This window comes from Callorhinus ursinus, unplaced genomic scaffold, assembly GCF_003265705.2.
Source record: "Callorhinus ursinus isolate GAN/ISIS: 27379988/994484 unplaced genomic scaffold, GSC_fseal_2.0 scaffold109, whole genome shotgun sequence".
Lineage (NCBI taxonomy): Eukaryota > Metazoa > Chordata > Mammalia > Carnivora > Otariidae > Callorhinus > Callorhinus ursinus.
In genome coordinates, this window is record NW_027397171.1 from 776115 (window position 1) to 788464 (window position 12350).

At 48.1% G+C, this 12350-nt stretch overlaps 6 non-coding genes across 6 annotated transcripts; 3 read left to right on the top strand and 3 right to left on the bottom strand.

Annotated features, from left to right (window-relative positions):
- Positions 1-3046: 3046 nt before the first annotated feature.
- Positions 3047-3152, top strand: TRNAL-CAA (transfer RNA leucine (anticodon CAA)). Its single transcript has 2 exons — positions 3047-3084; positions 3107-3152. It is a non-coding gene; the product is annotated as a tRNA-Leu (tRNA).
- Positions 3153-3455: 303 nt separating this feature from the next.
- Positions 3456-3527, bottom strand: TRNAQ-CUG (transfer RNA glutamine (anticodon CUG)). Its single transcript has one exon. It is a non-coding gene; the product is annotated as a tRNA-Gln (tRNA).
- A 3381-nt stretch (positions 3528-6908) lies between these two features.
- On the bottom strand, positions 6909-6990 carry TRNAL-AAG (transfer RNA leucine (anticodon AAG)). Its single transcript has one exon. It is a non-coding gene; the product is annotated as a tRNA-Leu (tRNA).
- A 646-nt stretch (positions 6991-7636) lies between these two features.
- On the top strand, positions 7637-7709 carry TRNAM-CAU (transfer RNA methionine (anticodon CAU)). Its single transcript has one exon. It is a non-coding gene; the product is annotated as a tRNA-Met (tRNA).
- A 1864-nt stretch (positions 7710-9573) lies between these two features.
- TRNAK-UUU (transfer RNA lysine (anticodon UUU)) lies at positions 9574-9646 on the top strand. The gene has a single exon. It is a non-coding gene; the product is annotated as a tRNA-Lys (tRNA).
- A 2142-nt stretch (positions 9647-11788) lies between these two features.
- On the bottom strand, positions 11789-11861 carry TRNAM-CAU (transfer RNA methionine (anticodon CAU)). Its single transcript has one exon. It is a non-coding gene; the product is annotated as a tRNA-Met (tRNA).
- Between the last annotated feature and the right edge of the window lie 489 nt (positions 11862-12350).

Here is a 12350-nt window from a genome sequence, read left to right on the forward strand (position 1 = left end):
CTTAGTAATGCTTTATATATTTGGAAAGAGTCCCTTGCCAGATATATATATTGCAAATATTTTTTCCCAGTTTATGGCTTCCCTTTTAACTTTTTAAATGATCTTTTTTGATGAGCAGTCTTTAGTTTTGATTAATTCTGCTTTATCAACTTTTTTCTTTTTGGTTACTACCACTGTTTTTGAAACCTTTGCCTACCCCAAGTTTGTTAAGATATTCTCCTTCTAGAAGCTTTACTTTCCCTTTCATATTTAGGAGTATGATCCATTTTGAATGAATTTTTGTGTTTGATATGTTAAAAAGAAAACCGGCGCCACTTAGGTTAAGGCCCCAAGTCATTAACCAAGACTTAATCCCCATCCTGACTGTAATTTCAGCCCCCAGGAATGTAAGCTTCAACCAGTCAACATGGAATTTCCTGGTCAGTGCTGATAAGGTAATCTGTCACATGGGCCTTCTTCATCCCCCAAAAGTCATCCACCTATTAAAACCCTTTTGTCCCCAAATAAAAGGTGACTGGACCTGAAATAATCCTTCTTTTCTGTTGATGACTTTCTTGTCCTGCCTTTAAAAACCTTCCGTTTCTGTAGCCCTTTGGAGCTCCCCTCTACTTGCCGGATGGGATGCTGCCCAATTCATGAGTTGATTAATAAAGCCAATTAGATCTTTAAAATTTAGTCAGTTGTATTTTTGTTATTTAACAGGTGTGAGACAGGGGTCTACATCTATTTTTTTCCCAGTTGGTCCAGCACCATTTCTTGAAAAGCTGGATCATAAATTTGCAAATGCATGTATGTCTATTCACTTCATTTTAGCACTGTGTCCTTAAAAGCAGGAAGTAGATGTGCTAATGGAAAACCAGTTCACCAAATTTACTTGTTTCTTTTAACTAATTATAACGTTTACATCAATTCATATACATTGGGGTGGTTTTAGCAGCTTTTAGAGATTTCTGTGAGTTTATGATTGACCATTAAGATCAATATTGGTCTTAATAATGGCATTTTAGGGAAGCTTTAATTTGTCCTTAGCCGAGCAGAGAAAGGACAGATTGAGGGACATAAAAAGAATATATTAATGAAGTATATTTATTATAAGAATATATCCACAAGAATCCTTTATATTTAGGCATATGTTCTTCATGAATTGCTTTTTTGTGGATATATTTATTTACTCATTTCTTCATTAATACAACAAATACTTATTAAATAAATTCTCAAATATATATTTCATTTTTAGTTGAATCAGTGTTGAGGTCTCTTCATTATGACTTCATAATATTTTTCAGAGCCTGGCTACATGATCTACCATCATTACTTTTCCCTCCTTTACAACCTTTGTTCCTCCCAGACCTAATTGCGTCCTCTGTCTTTACTTACTTTTCTAAGTGTTTATTCCTAATTCGACAGCAGCTTTCTGACCCTGTTATGGCCAAGCGCCGGGCAAGGTCAGCTCCCTCGGAGCTCAGGCTGGGGCCCCCTACTGCCGGCCGCGGTGCCCTGCACCTGCTCGCACCCTGGAGCTGGTCCGCACCTCTCTCCTGCGGTGCGTCCCCTATTCCCGATTTCACATCTCTTCTTTCTTACTGGAATTCCATGTTTGGCGGAACAATTCCTCAGAAGCGTCCTGGGAAAGAGGACATGGGAGGCATTTTCTTTTTGGGGGGGAGGGGGGCCTGACCGGAAAGGCCCGCTCGCACCTCACTGGCTGCGGGGCGGGGTGCTGAAGTCTACGGGGCACGGTTTTCTTTCACGGACGTGATCTCCGAGATCTGCTCTGTCTTCAGCGTCAGTCTGCTGTGGAGAAGTTACCATCCTGACCCTAGTCCTTTGCATGCCACGTTTTTTTCTTTTCTCTCTGGAAACTTGTAGGATCTTCACTTTATCCCTGAGATTCTGATATGTCATGATGGGCTTTTCTCCCACACCACGCAAGGCACTTCGTGGGCCTATTTTTATCTGAAGATTTAAGGTCTTCGGTTCTGGAAAATAACCTTGGGTTACGTTTGTATCTCCTTTCCTTCATTTTCTCTTTTACTCTTCCTGGGAACCCCGGTGGCTTGATGGCACACCTTCCACCAAATACCTTTTATGTTCTGTCGGACTCTCTCCGGCTTTCCATCTCCACCCCACACTTTCAAGGAGATTTCTGCAGGCTTATTTTGAAATTCTTAAAAAGACATTTCTGCCATCATAATGTTAATTTTCAGCCTTCCCCCTTGTCTCACGAATGCTGTGTCTTCTCTTACCTCACTGAGGACTTAATTTTAATTTTTAAAAAGTTCAGTTTCCCGCATGCGTTTGTTTCGCCTTAGTTCTTTCCCCAGATGCTGTCTGTTAGTTTTGGTCTTTATCCTAGAAATATTTTCACAAGCATCCGATGAGTTTTGTTCGTGGTTCCTGGTTGAAGTGAAGACCTGCAGACCGGCTGTGGGGCGGTGGGGGTGGAGCAAGCTCGCGGCTGGAGAGTCTGCGGACGCGGGGACACCCTGTGGTTGCGGGGCCTTCAAGGTCGGCGTCTGTCCTTTGTCGCCCGCGCACCCGGGCTCCCGCGGGAAGCGCACGGAGCCGGCGGACCTGTCTTCGGGCTCCGGGACCTGCGGGGAGGGGGGTCGGGACCCGGTCGGGACTCCGCAGCTACCTGCAGCCCCCGGCGCGCTCGTCCCGCCCCTCTGCGGTCTAGACCCGCGCGCCGGTGGTCTCCCAGTCTGTACCGCTCGCCCACGTCCCGGCTGAGCTCCGCGCGTTCTTCCCGAGCCGCGCTGCGGGTACACACAGGGGCTCTCCAAGGTCAGCTGGGGTCGTTCCTGCGCCCCGGGGTCCCGGCGGGGCGGGGAAGGCAGAGGGAGGGAGCGGCGTGCCGAATCGCAGCCTGCGCCCGGAGCAAAGCCTCGCGAGTTCACGCGAAGCTCCGGATCCGCCAAGAAAGTGGTTCAGTTCAGTCCCACTTCTCGGATGCACCGTCAGCGACAGAAAATTCTAACGGCCGAGTGGGCGTTCGTTCCTAACAGTGAACGATTCTACTCATTTGGGAGACGCGCCCTCGGGTGTCAGGATGGCCGAGTGGTCTAAGGCGCCAGACTCAAGCTTTGCTTCCTCGGAAAGAGGGTTCTGGTCTCCGCATGGAGGCGTGGGTTCGAATCCCACTTCTGACACACCCTTTTCCCCCGCCTCATCTCAACCGCACTTCTATTTTCTCTGTGCTTTTCCTTTTGCGACCTAAACAGCGGGCCTCGGCGAGGTCTGGCCCCTGCCTCCCCCGTGTTGTTTGCAGTCCACCGGCCCTCCTCTCCCCTGCGCCCTCTTAGTGCATCAACACGCCGTTCCCCGAGCGCGTGTGGACCCAGGACCCGAGACGTGGGCTCCCCACGGCGGGTCCTGCGCCCGGGTCCTGCCCCAGCCCATCAAAAATCCACCTGCCCAAAGTGAAGCGGGGAAGTCAGGCAAAAAGACGGGAAAGGTTCCACCGAGATTTGAACTCGGATCGCTGGATTCAGAGTCCAGAGTGCTAACCATTACACCATGGAACCCTACTTGGTGATAATTGTCTACACGGTCCATCTGAGATCTCTTCTTCTTCTTCTTTTTTTTTTAATGAGTGCTGTATGGAATACAATCGAAAATGAAGCGCCACTTTAAACGAAAGCTCTGCCTCTTTTTCCTACTTGATTTTTTTTTTAAATCTACGAGGGCATTTTTTTGGGGGGGGTAGGGGGGATGGAAAATCCCTGCACTTCCCAGCCTCAAGGCAATGGAAAAGCCAAACACCAGAGTGGCAGATGGGTGGCAGGTGGTGGGAAGGGGGCGCTCACGGACCGTTTCCACCGCGCCTAATTCCCGGGTTTCTTCCCCTCGATGTCAGGGCAGCGCAGGGTCCGGAGGATGTTCTTCTGGTGGTTTTGATTTTGCCTTCATTTCTGACTCACGCAAAAGGCAAATTGGATTTTCATTTCACTGTTCAAAAGGGAGAAAAGAAAAATATAACGTCTCCTTTCTCTAGCTTCACTTACTCAAAGTACCCGCAGACGCCCCTAGAGCAACCTCTCAGGGTCTCGCTGCTTCCCTGCTCAGATGTCCTCGAGGGCTCAGAATCTGATCTGTCGTCCACTCCAAAATGCCTCCAGTGCCGGGCCCCGTCTCTTCCCTCTTTGACACCACAAGTCTGGTACTAACAGAAGCTTCATCGAGCGTGTTGCCTGAGGGCATAGATAAAAGGGTGAGTGCCTGAATATTCGGCGGAAGAGCCCAGGCTTAGACTTTTGGGAGGGTTTCCTTTCTTTCTCCGCATAGGCTAAATCTGACAAGGCTAAGCGGGATGACTGTTGCATCTTTTGTTTTGCTTTGTTTTTGATCTTTCCAGGTCACAGTTCCCAGGTGGACATTCCAGTGTTCATAGGCAACCATAAATAGGGATCCTCAGGTGTGGTTGGCCAAGAGAAGACATCCTAGTGCTAGGCATACTCATTTAGGTTTTCAAAATCTTAACTTCATTAAGATAACATGATTATTTACCTAGTCACTGTAAGAACCACACATAACAAAGAGATTGTGTGGAGAGCATGACTGGAAGAAATACTCAGTTATAAATGAACCTTCACTCAATCCAAATATTAAGTATTGACCATCTGTTCTCAATGTGCCTCTGGTAGTCTCCCGAGGCTGAATGGCTAAGGAATTCCTGAATCATTTTCTTTAACTCACTCTTTTTCTGGATCTCTCTCCAACCAAGCAAGGTGCCGGTCACAAAATAGAGGCTCAATAAACATGGTGGTGGTGGTGGTGGTGGGGAAGCAGTGAAACTCAAAGACTTTTGACCAGGTGACTAAAGTCCTTGTGTTTACACACACACAAGTCTGCATTCCATGTTCATGAGTCTCCTGCCCTTAAAAGATGGTCTAATTGATCTTAGATCTATCTGAGTAATGAACCAAGTCTTTTTTCCCCCATTACAGGTGGCATCCTTTATATTCCCATGAGCCACAACCTTATTCCTTAAAGAATAAAAAAAATGTCCACTGGGTTTAAAAGGATACCAGCACATCAAAAGCCCATTAGTTAACCACAGGCTTTCAACTCCTCTCTGAGGATAGGCAAGAGGGAAGGGGTATGAATGACTGCTTTTTCAACCTTAGCACATTTATTCCCAGGGAAAGGATAGTGGGTAAAGACCTGGAAAATGGGGCAGATGGCCATGGGTTGGTTTATTTTTTGAGGGCAGAATTCAAAAGGCTGCACCTTTCCCTTGGATTGCCCATGGGTGGTTCACAAATATGCAGGGTGAATGCAAACAAATGAAGACCACCAAAAGGAATGACTTGGGGAGGGTGGAGAGATGCCTGGGTCCTACAATCCAGAAACAATCTGTTGTCTGGTAATCTAAGCAAGAATGACTTGGTAGCAGAGCTGAACCGAGAAAGAGCAAGCCATTGTGGCATAATCAGCGGTCTACAACCAACCTCGGCTGGAGTGTCCTGGAGAAAGGGGGCTTCAGAACACACGACCCTACATGAAACTGAAGATCTCAGGGTCTTCCTGGGGGCTCAGCTCTGTATACCCTGCTTACTTCACAAATTAGACAGCTATTCTTTCGTATATTTATTCATTGAAATTTACCCAAATTATCTATTCAGTTTTCCTAATATGGGGAAGCCAGAGAAATGTGGTTCTGTATCTGACAAAGCTTATGATGCATGAGGAAAAGCAGGCAATTACACAAAAGTTTCTAAAAGTTATGGTAAATGCCACGTGATGGATAGAGCGATAATGGAACATGCCAACACACAGCGACAGGAATACCCAGTGAAGGGCAGATAGCAAATGAAGAAAGCCTGCGAAGGGACAGTGCTTGTGCTGAGGACTGCTGCACTCTCCCCAGCACGCGGCATTTCTCCTTTGCTGTCTTTATCAGATTGGGATTTTTAAAAATTCATTTATAAATTCATGAATCCAGTTATTTGATTTATGAAGCAAATATCCACTCATTCTAACAACTCAGGCAGAAGTGCAGAAGTGTCTCAGGTAAAATTTATAATCTCCCCCTTTTCTCTGCTCAGACCCTGTTACCACCGGGACTAATCTGAAGTGTGTCCTTCTGTACCTTGTGCTGTTGTGCTATTCGCCTACATTCTTTGTTCTGGTAACACTGTATCTAAGCTCTTATTCAGAGTTCAAGCTCACTCTCGACGGTAGAAGTTGTGTCCTCTTGGGGCCACCATGCGTCTAATCTTGTCTTCTCTACGAGGCACCAGGGCAGGGAAACTTCCTGGTGTTCCTCTCGATGTTTTCAGTGACTAATTGTAATTCTGGAGGGGGAGATCAAGGGAGACTTCCAGGAGAAAGCGCTTCCAAGCTGAGACCTGGAGCATGAGAAGAAGCCTGGAGGGCGGAGAGAAGAAGTGCCTGGAGCAGGAACCGGGGGAGCCCTAGCGCGCGCGCAGGAGCGGCGGTTCGGATCAGCGCCAGGAAGGTTCAGAACCGGAAACCAAAGGCAGCGGGCATGCCCAGAACAGCGGATTCAGGGAGACTGACCGCTATTCCTTCGTCCATCGTTTATTGAATAATAAGTAAGCGCTGCTGTATCTGCAGGGCCTAGGAAAGGCCCTGGCACATAGAAGAGGCTGAATAAGTATTTTCTAAAATAAATGAGTGTATTAAATGAAGGTCTGTTACATGTTGGATACTTCTGGGTGGTGAAAATACAAGGATGGAGGAAGTCAATATCTCACACAGTAGGTGCTCATTAGCTTTTCGTTGATTGAAGACCTATCATGTGTTGGGGGCGGTGTGAATGGGCGCTCTCCGTGGCCCCTGGGAAGGGCCCCCGCCTGGACTTGGAGCCTGTGGGTAACTGCCCACGCTGTAAGCGAGAAAGGGACATGTACGCAGCCAGAGAGCCGTATAAAAAAAAGTTCTGGCAGCGGTGGGATTCGAACCCACGCCCCCGAAGAGACTGGAGCCTTAATCCAGCGCCTTAGACCGCTCGGCCACGCTACCGCCGAAACGATCGCCGTCGCCTGCGCTTCTCCGACTGAGGGTCGCGCGTCTCCCGCGCCTGCTCGCGTCCCCTCGCCGCTCCCAGCCCCCAGCTCGCGCGGGGACCCCGGCCCGCTCGACCCCCCACTCGGCTTCCTCGCAGCTCCAGGCTGGTCCTGAACCGGGCGCCGCGGGCGGAGGCCCCCCGCCCGGCTGGTCACCAGCCCTGCAGCGAAGGTGCAGCTGCAGATGGGCTGGAACGGCGGGAAGTGAGCCCCCCGACTCCAGGAGCGAGCAAGTCCGGCCGTTCGGGGCGAGCCTGGGAGCTGCTAAGGGGGAGCAGAAGCCAAGGAGGAATCCCGCCGACCGCGGGCGGAGGCAAGAGCGCGCCCCCCGCCCCTGCGTCCCGCGCTCGCGAAGGTCCCGGCGACTGCCGGTGGGGCGGCAGCGGGGCTCCGGCTCAGCCCGGCTCAGGTGCGCGCGCGGCCGCGTCTCCGCGGGAAAGGCCGCGAGGGGCCGGGCCCGCCGCCCTATCCCGCCCAGCGCTCGCCCCCAAACCGTGCGCAGCTTGGTGCGAATGGTTCCGGAACCACGGTTCGCAGAGCTGGAGACAACTAGGTCGTACGGAGATCATGGTAGGTGTTTTGTGCGGGTGGGAGGGACAGGTGCCTCCTTAGCGCAGTAGGCAGCGCGTCAGTCTCATAATCTGAAGGTCCTGAGTTCGAACCTCAGAGGGGGCAAAACCTTCCTTTTCGCTTTCAATGTTGACAAATCTTCGTTCTTTCTTTTTTTATGCTAAAAAGTGTACAATGTATCTTTTTTTTTAATCTAGGAAATCGCTTGATAAGACTGACGGGCAATTCGCAGTTGTTCAACAGAACCATGTAATGTTTACTTACAAAATAGTGATTTTCCGCTAAGCATTCAATACTCCAAACTCTTCTGGTTCTTTCTTATACCAGTTGCAGATAGAGCTAGAAGATCTTCAAAACGCCTTTCAGATAGGCTTGACAATCGTTTTTGATACAAAAACACCAGGGTCAGAACCTTACTGGCTCAGGGGCGCTGAGAGGAGCGGCCGACAGAAGGCTGTTTCGGGGTGGGGAGGGTGTAGGATGGTGTGCAACACATTTTTATTATTACTGCTTGGGCATCTCTTACCATTCTTCTGGAATTGCTTACCACCAGATCACCAATGACATCCTATGTGAAAAAAAAAATTATCCCCCCTCAGTCTCATTGCATTGTCCCTCTTTTCCTGCGCCTAGTACTGTTTACTGGACTCTAAGTCACCAGAGAGAAACAGGAAGTGATATTTGGAGTCAAGATAAACACCATCTCAAACAAAAGTGAACATGATGGATATTTAATATCTTGCTCTTAACATCTCAGCTTATTATGGAGGAGGAATTTACTCAGTAAGGTATTTACTGAGAACTGAGTATACACCGGGCACTAATCAAAGCTGTGTCCTTCCCTCTGAATCTATTCCCTCTCACCTTTAAATCCATCCCTGCATACTCTGTGCTGTGGTGTGTGGGCTGGACATCCACCAATTACATTTCCGAAAGCTTTGCCCTGGGACTTGAATGCGATCAATTGAACCACATTTTGGAATCCTGGGCCTAAGACGGGCTCTGCACCATTGTCCTCCTGCCACACGGTCCCTAGGCCAAATCTGGGTGGCCTTCTACTTCACAGTGGCCTACTCTGTGTTCCTATCATGTCTTGCCCCATTCTGGCCTATTCTCTATGTGAGACCAGCATAGTCTCTCCAAGACCATCTCTGATCATGTTGTTTCTCCCTGCTTAAAGTCCCCAGCGACTTTGCACTGCCTCAAGGGTGAGGTCTCCACTCCACACACCTGGCCACAATAACCTCAGAACCTGTTGGTCTCTGCTAGGCCCCTGCCTTCCTTCCCCCTCCCTGCCATCAACTCTCTCCCTAGCCTTCTGCCTGCCAGCACCTGGGGCCTGCCTTCAGCTCTTGGAAGGTGCTGTGCTCTCTGCTTTTCTGGGAATGCTGGAGCCACATTTTTCTCCAACTTATTATATCAAGCCTTCAATTCTCAGTTTAAACAACACTTCCTGGGAGAAGTCTCCTCACCCCCTTGAAGAGATCACCTCCCTTTACAATCCACGCTATTGGAGGTGTGTGTGTGTGTGCGCGTATGGGGAAGGGGGGTTGGGGCACTATTTATAGTGTGCATATTTTTTTTCTTAATTTTCTACCTCTGTTCTCCCTTTATCCTGATTTAAATCTATTAACTTTTTCCATTTTATCTTATTATAGTATAGTTGTGAAGACCACCTCAAATCTGCCTTTAATGATGACAGGAATAAACGAAATGAACCACATGACAATCATTGTTTTAATACAAGGATGTAAGTTACTTTTCCCCAGTGACCTGGGGGCAGAAGTTGTCTGGAGCCATATTCAAAAGGGCAAGGGATGGAATTGGGAATAAGGAAAAGGAACACAAACAGAATTTAAAAAGAGGGACATTAAAAATATTAATGATAGAATAAAAAGAAGGATATTTGCATTCTGGACATGCACTTTTTTTCACACTAGGAAACAGAGGAAAGCAGCCATGTTATGGTGCCCAGGTAGCTCAGATGGTAGAGCATCAGACTTTTAATCTGAGGGTCCAGGGTTCAAGTCCCTGTTTGGGCATATTTCTTGGTTTTCAGCATCTGACTACACCTTTGGAAAGCTGTCTGTTTTATGCAGAAATGGGACAGGGACAAATTACCTAGGTTGCAACACCAACAGAAAACCTTTAGGGTTAAGTATTTCTAGCCCACAAAATGGGTAAGTAAGTGAAGAAAGATAGTAGTGAATAGGTGGGAGCTTTAGGGTAAGACGGCCCAAATCTTTGTGAAGAGAACTAAATGTGCATAGTCCCAGAGTCACAATCTTTGCCTTTGATCTCATTTAACTAAAACAAATTAGGCCAGAGTGAAGTTACTACCCACCCTTTGTAAAGGATGTGGTTGGCCATTTCTAGAACTCCCTGAGTGAAGCACAAGAACTCTACTCAAGAGCTGGTTGGTAAATGACCGGCTGTGGAGGCTTTTTTGGACATTTGAGTTCAATAAGGGTGACAAGGATAAAAATTAAATAGAACTGAAAACTCTCATCTAACCTTGCAGTGTACAATACCTTATAAAGGTATCGTAACCTTGTTTAGGAAAATAGCATGCTATGCTCGGAACTCCGTGTTTCCGGAATCCACCCAGGGCCAACCACATGGACCAACACAACTTTAAATCAGCTTGGCTTCATTTTTGGTGGTGAATGCACCAGACCATTGTTGCTTGATAGCGTAGTCATTGAAATTTTATTACTTCTGGTACTCCTATCACAGATGTATAGATTTGATTTCCACTGTAGAGTTTATTTTACATAGGTGAGAATATGCTAATCAACCACAAATATGGCTATAATATATTCACATTCTGGCTTGGAATGTCTCTGACATTTGGTTACTGTGTGTCAGTCCTGCAAGCCTGAAAAACTCTGGGTTAGATTAAAAAATAATTTCTGTTTCTACAAAGGAGAAGGACAGATTCTGACTAGTGATGGCTCCGACCAGGATCAATCATTCTCTAAACAACTGCCTGACTAGCCCATCCTGTTCTTTGGCCTCTCCCGAATCTTTGACTGCATCTCTTAAACGGTGGCAGATGCAGGCTTCAGAACCAGAGGCCGAGGGTCCAGAAGACACTGAGATGAGCCGTGTTATATGCCTTCTTGAGTCTGCATCAGAATGAACTGTTGACAGAGCTCTCCTGAAATACAAATTCTCAGGTCCAGACATTTTGCAGGAGCAGTCCAAGTATTGCCCTCTCTTTTTCCAGCACTGACTGAATCAGAGAGGTATGGCCTGCAGGGTGAATTTCAGTAGGTGTGTCTCTTGTGGGGACTATTGCAAAAACCCAGATTTGAGACCTTCATTGCCTTGAGTAAGAGAGTGATAAGGAATATGGAAGAAAAAGATTTAATATGCTAATGAGTTCATTGATTTAGTTGACAAGTGTTCATTGTGAGATGCTGAGTTAGGCACTGGCAATACAGGAGTGGACAAAACAGACCAGTGGTGACTTTCACATAATATACAGTCTAAGCGGGTGGATGGGTAATAGACAATAAGGGTGTTAAATAAAAGGACAAGGCAACTCATATAGTAATAAGTGCTCTGAAGAAAATAAAACAGGTGCAGCAATGTAGTGGGAGTTTGGTGGCTGAGAGATGGAACGGAGTATTAATTTCCTAGGGCTGCCTTAACAAATCGCCACAAGCTAGAAATCCAAAATCGGGGTATTGACAGGGCTGTGGTCCCTCTGAAGTTTCCAGGGAAGAATCCTTTCTTGCCTCTTCCAGCTTCTGGTGGGAATCCTTGGACATGTTTTCATGGGTCACTGACCAGTGCAGTGGGATGGAAACTAGTTAGAACCAGATTTTACAGGGAGGCCACGGCAAGAAGATAGCATGCATATAAGAAGAGGAAGCCACAAGACGTGCTGAGAAAATTCAATATCGGGTTTTCACTTATCTGTCCATTGGTTTTTTCAATAAATTAAGTTGCATCAATAGGGGGATAGCCTCCCAAGAAGGAATCGAAATGAGAGGAACTTGGACAAAAGAGCTTGTTAATTGGAAAGAGACGAAGTCATTGCACGTATAGAACTAAAGAAGAATCTTCATATGTACATATGTACCCATCAGGAGGAAGAAAGTTGAGACTTAGCCTCCCTGGCAGCATAGCGTCAAGGAGGGGTGTTATTCCCTGACCGAGTCAGGGCAAAACGGAACTGCCCCCTCTGAGGTTCGAACTCAGGACCTTCAGATTATGAGACTGACGCGCTGCCTACTGCGCTAAGGAGGCAGGTGGTAAAAACTTCTCAGCACATGGTTTTAACAGTGGGTTTTACTTTGCTTCAACTTAGTTCAGCCCCGGATTACTCTCCCCCAACCCTTCGGAAATGCTCTCCGGCAACAACAGCTTCCTAAACCCGAGTCAGGTGGACAAAGTAGCCGTTGATGCTCCTGCCTTCGCTCCGCTTCCTCTGAGTTACGACCCCCACCCCCGGCACCAGAAGGAGACTTCCCAGATGTCGGTCCCGGAGGCCTGCACTCCACCGGCCCCCGCATCCGACTGCTTGCGCATCAGCAGTCCACGCGCTCGCGTGCGACCGTCTCGCACAACACGGACAGGTTCCTCCTGAGGACTGCTGCCGTCCGTTCCAGGAGACAGCCCCAAGTCCAGGGGCCGCAGGCGTCCGGCCCGGGCACCCGCGGGACATCACACGGTCCGGAGGGGGAGGGGTCCGGAGCGCACGGCGAGGGGTGCCAGCACCCGGCCGGGGGTGCGGGA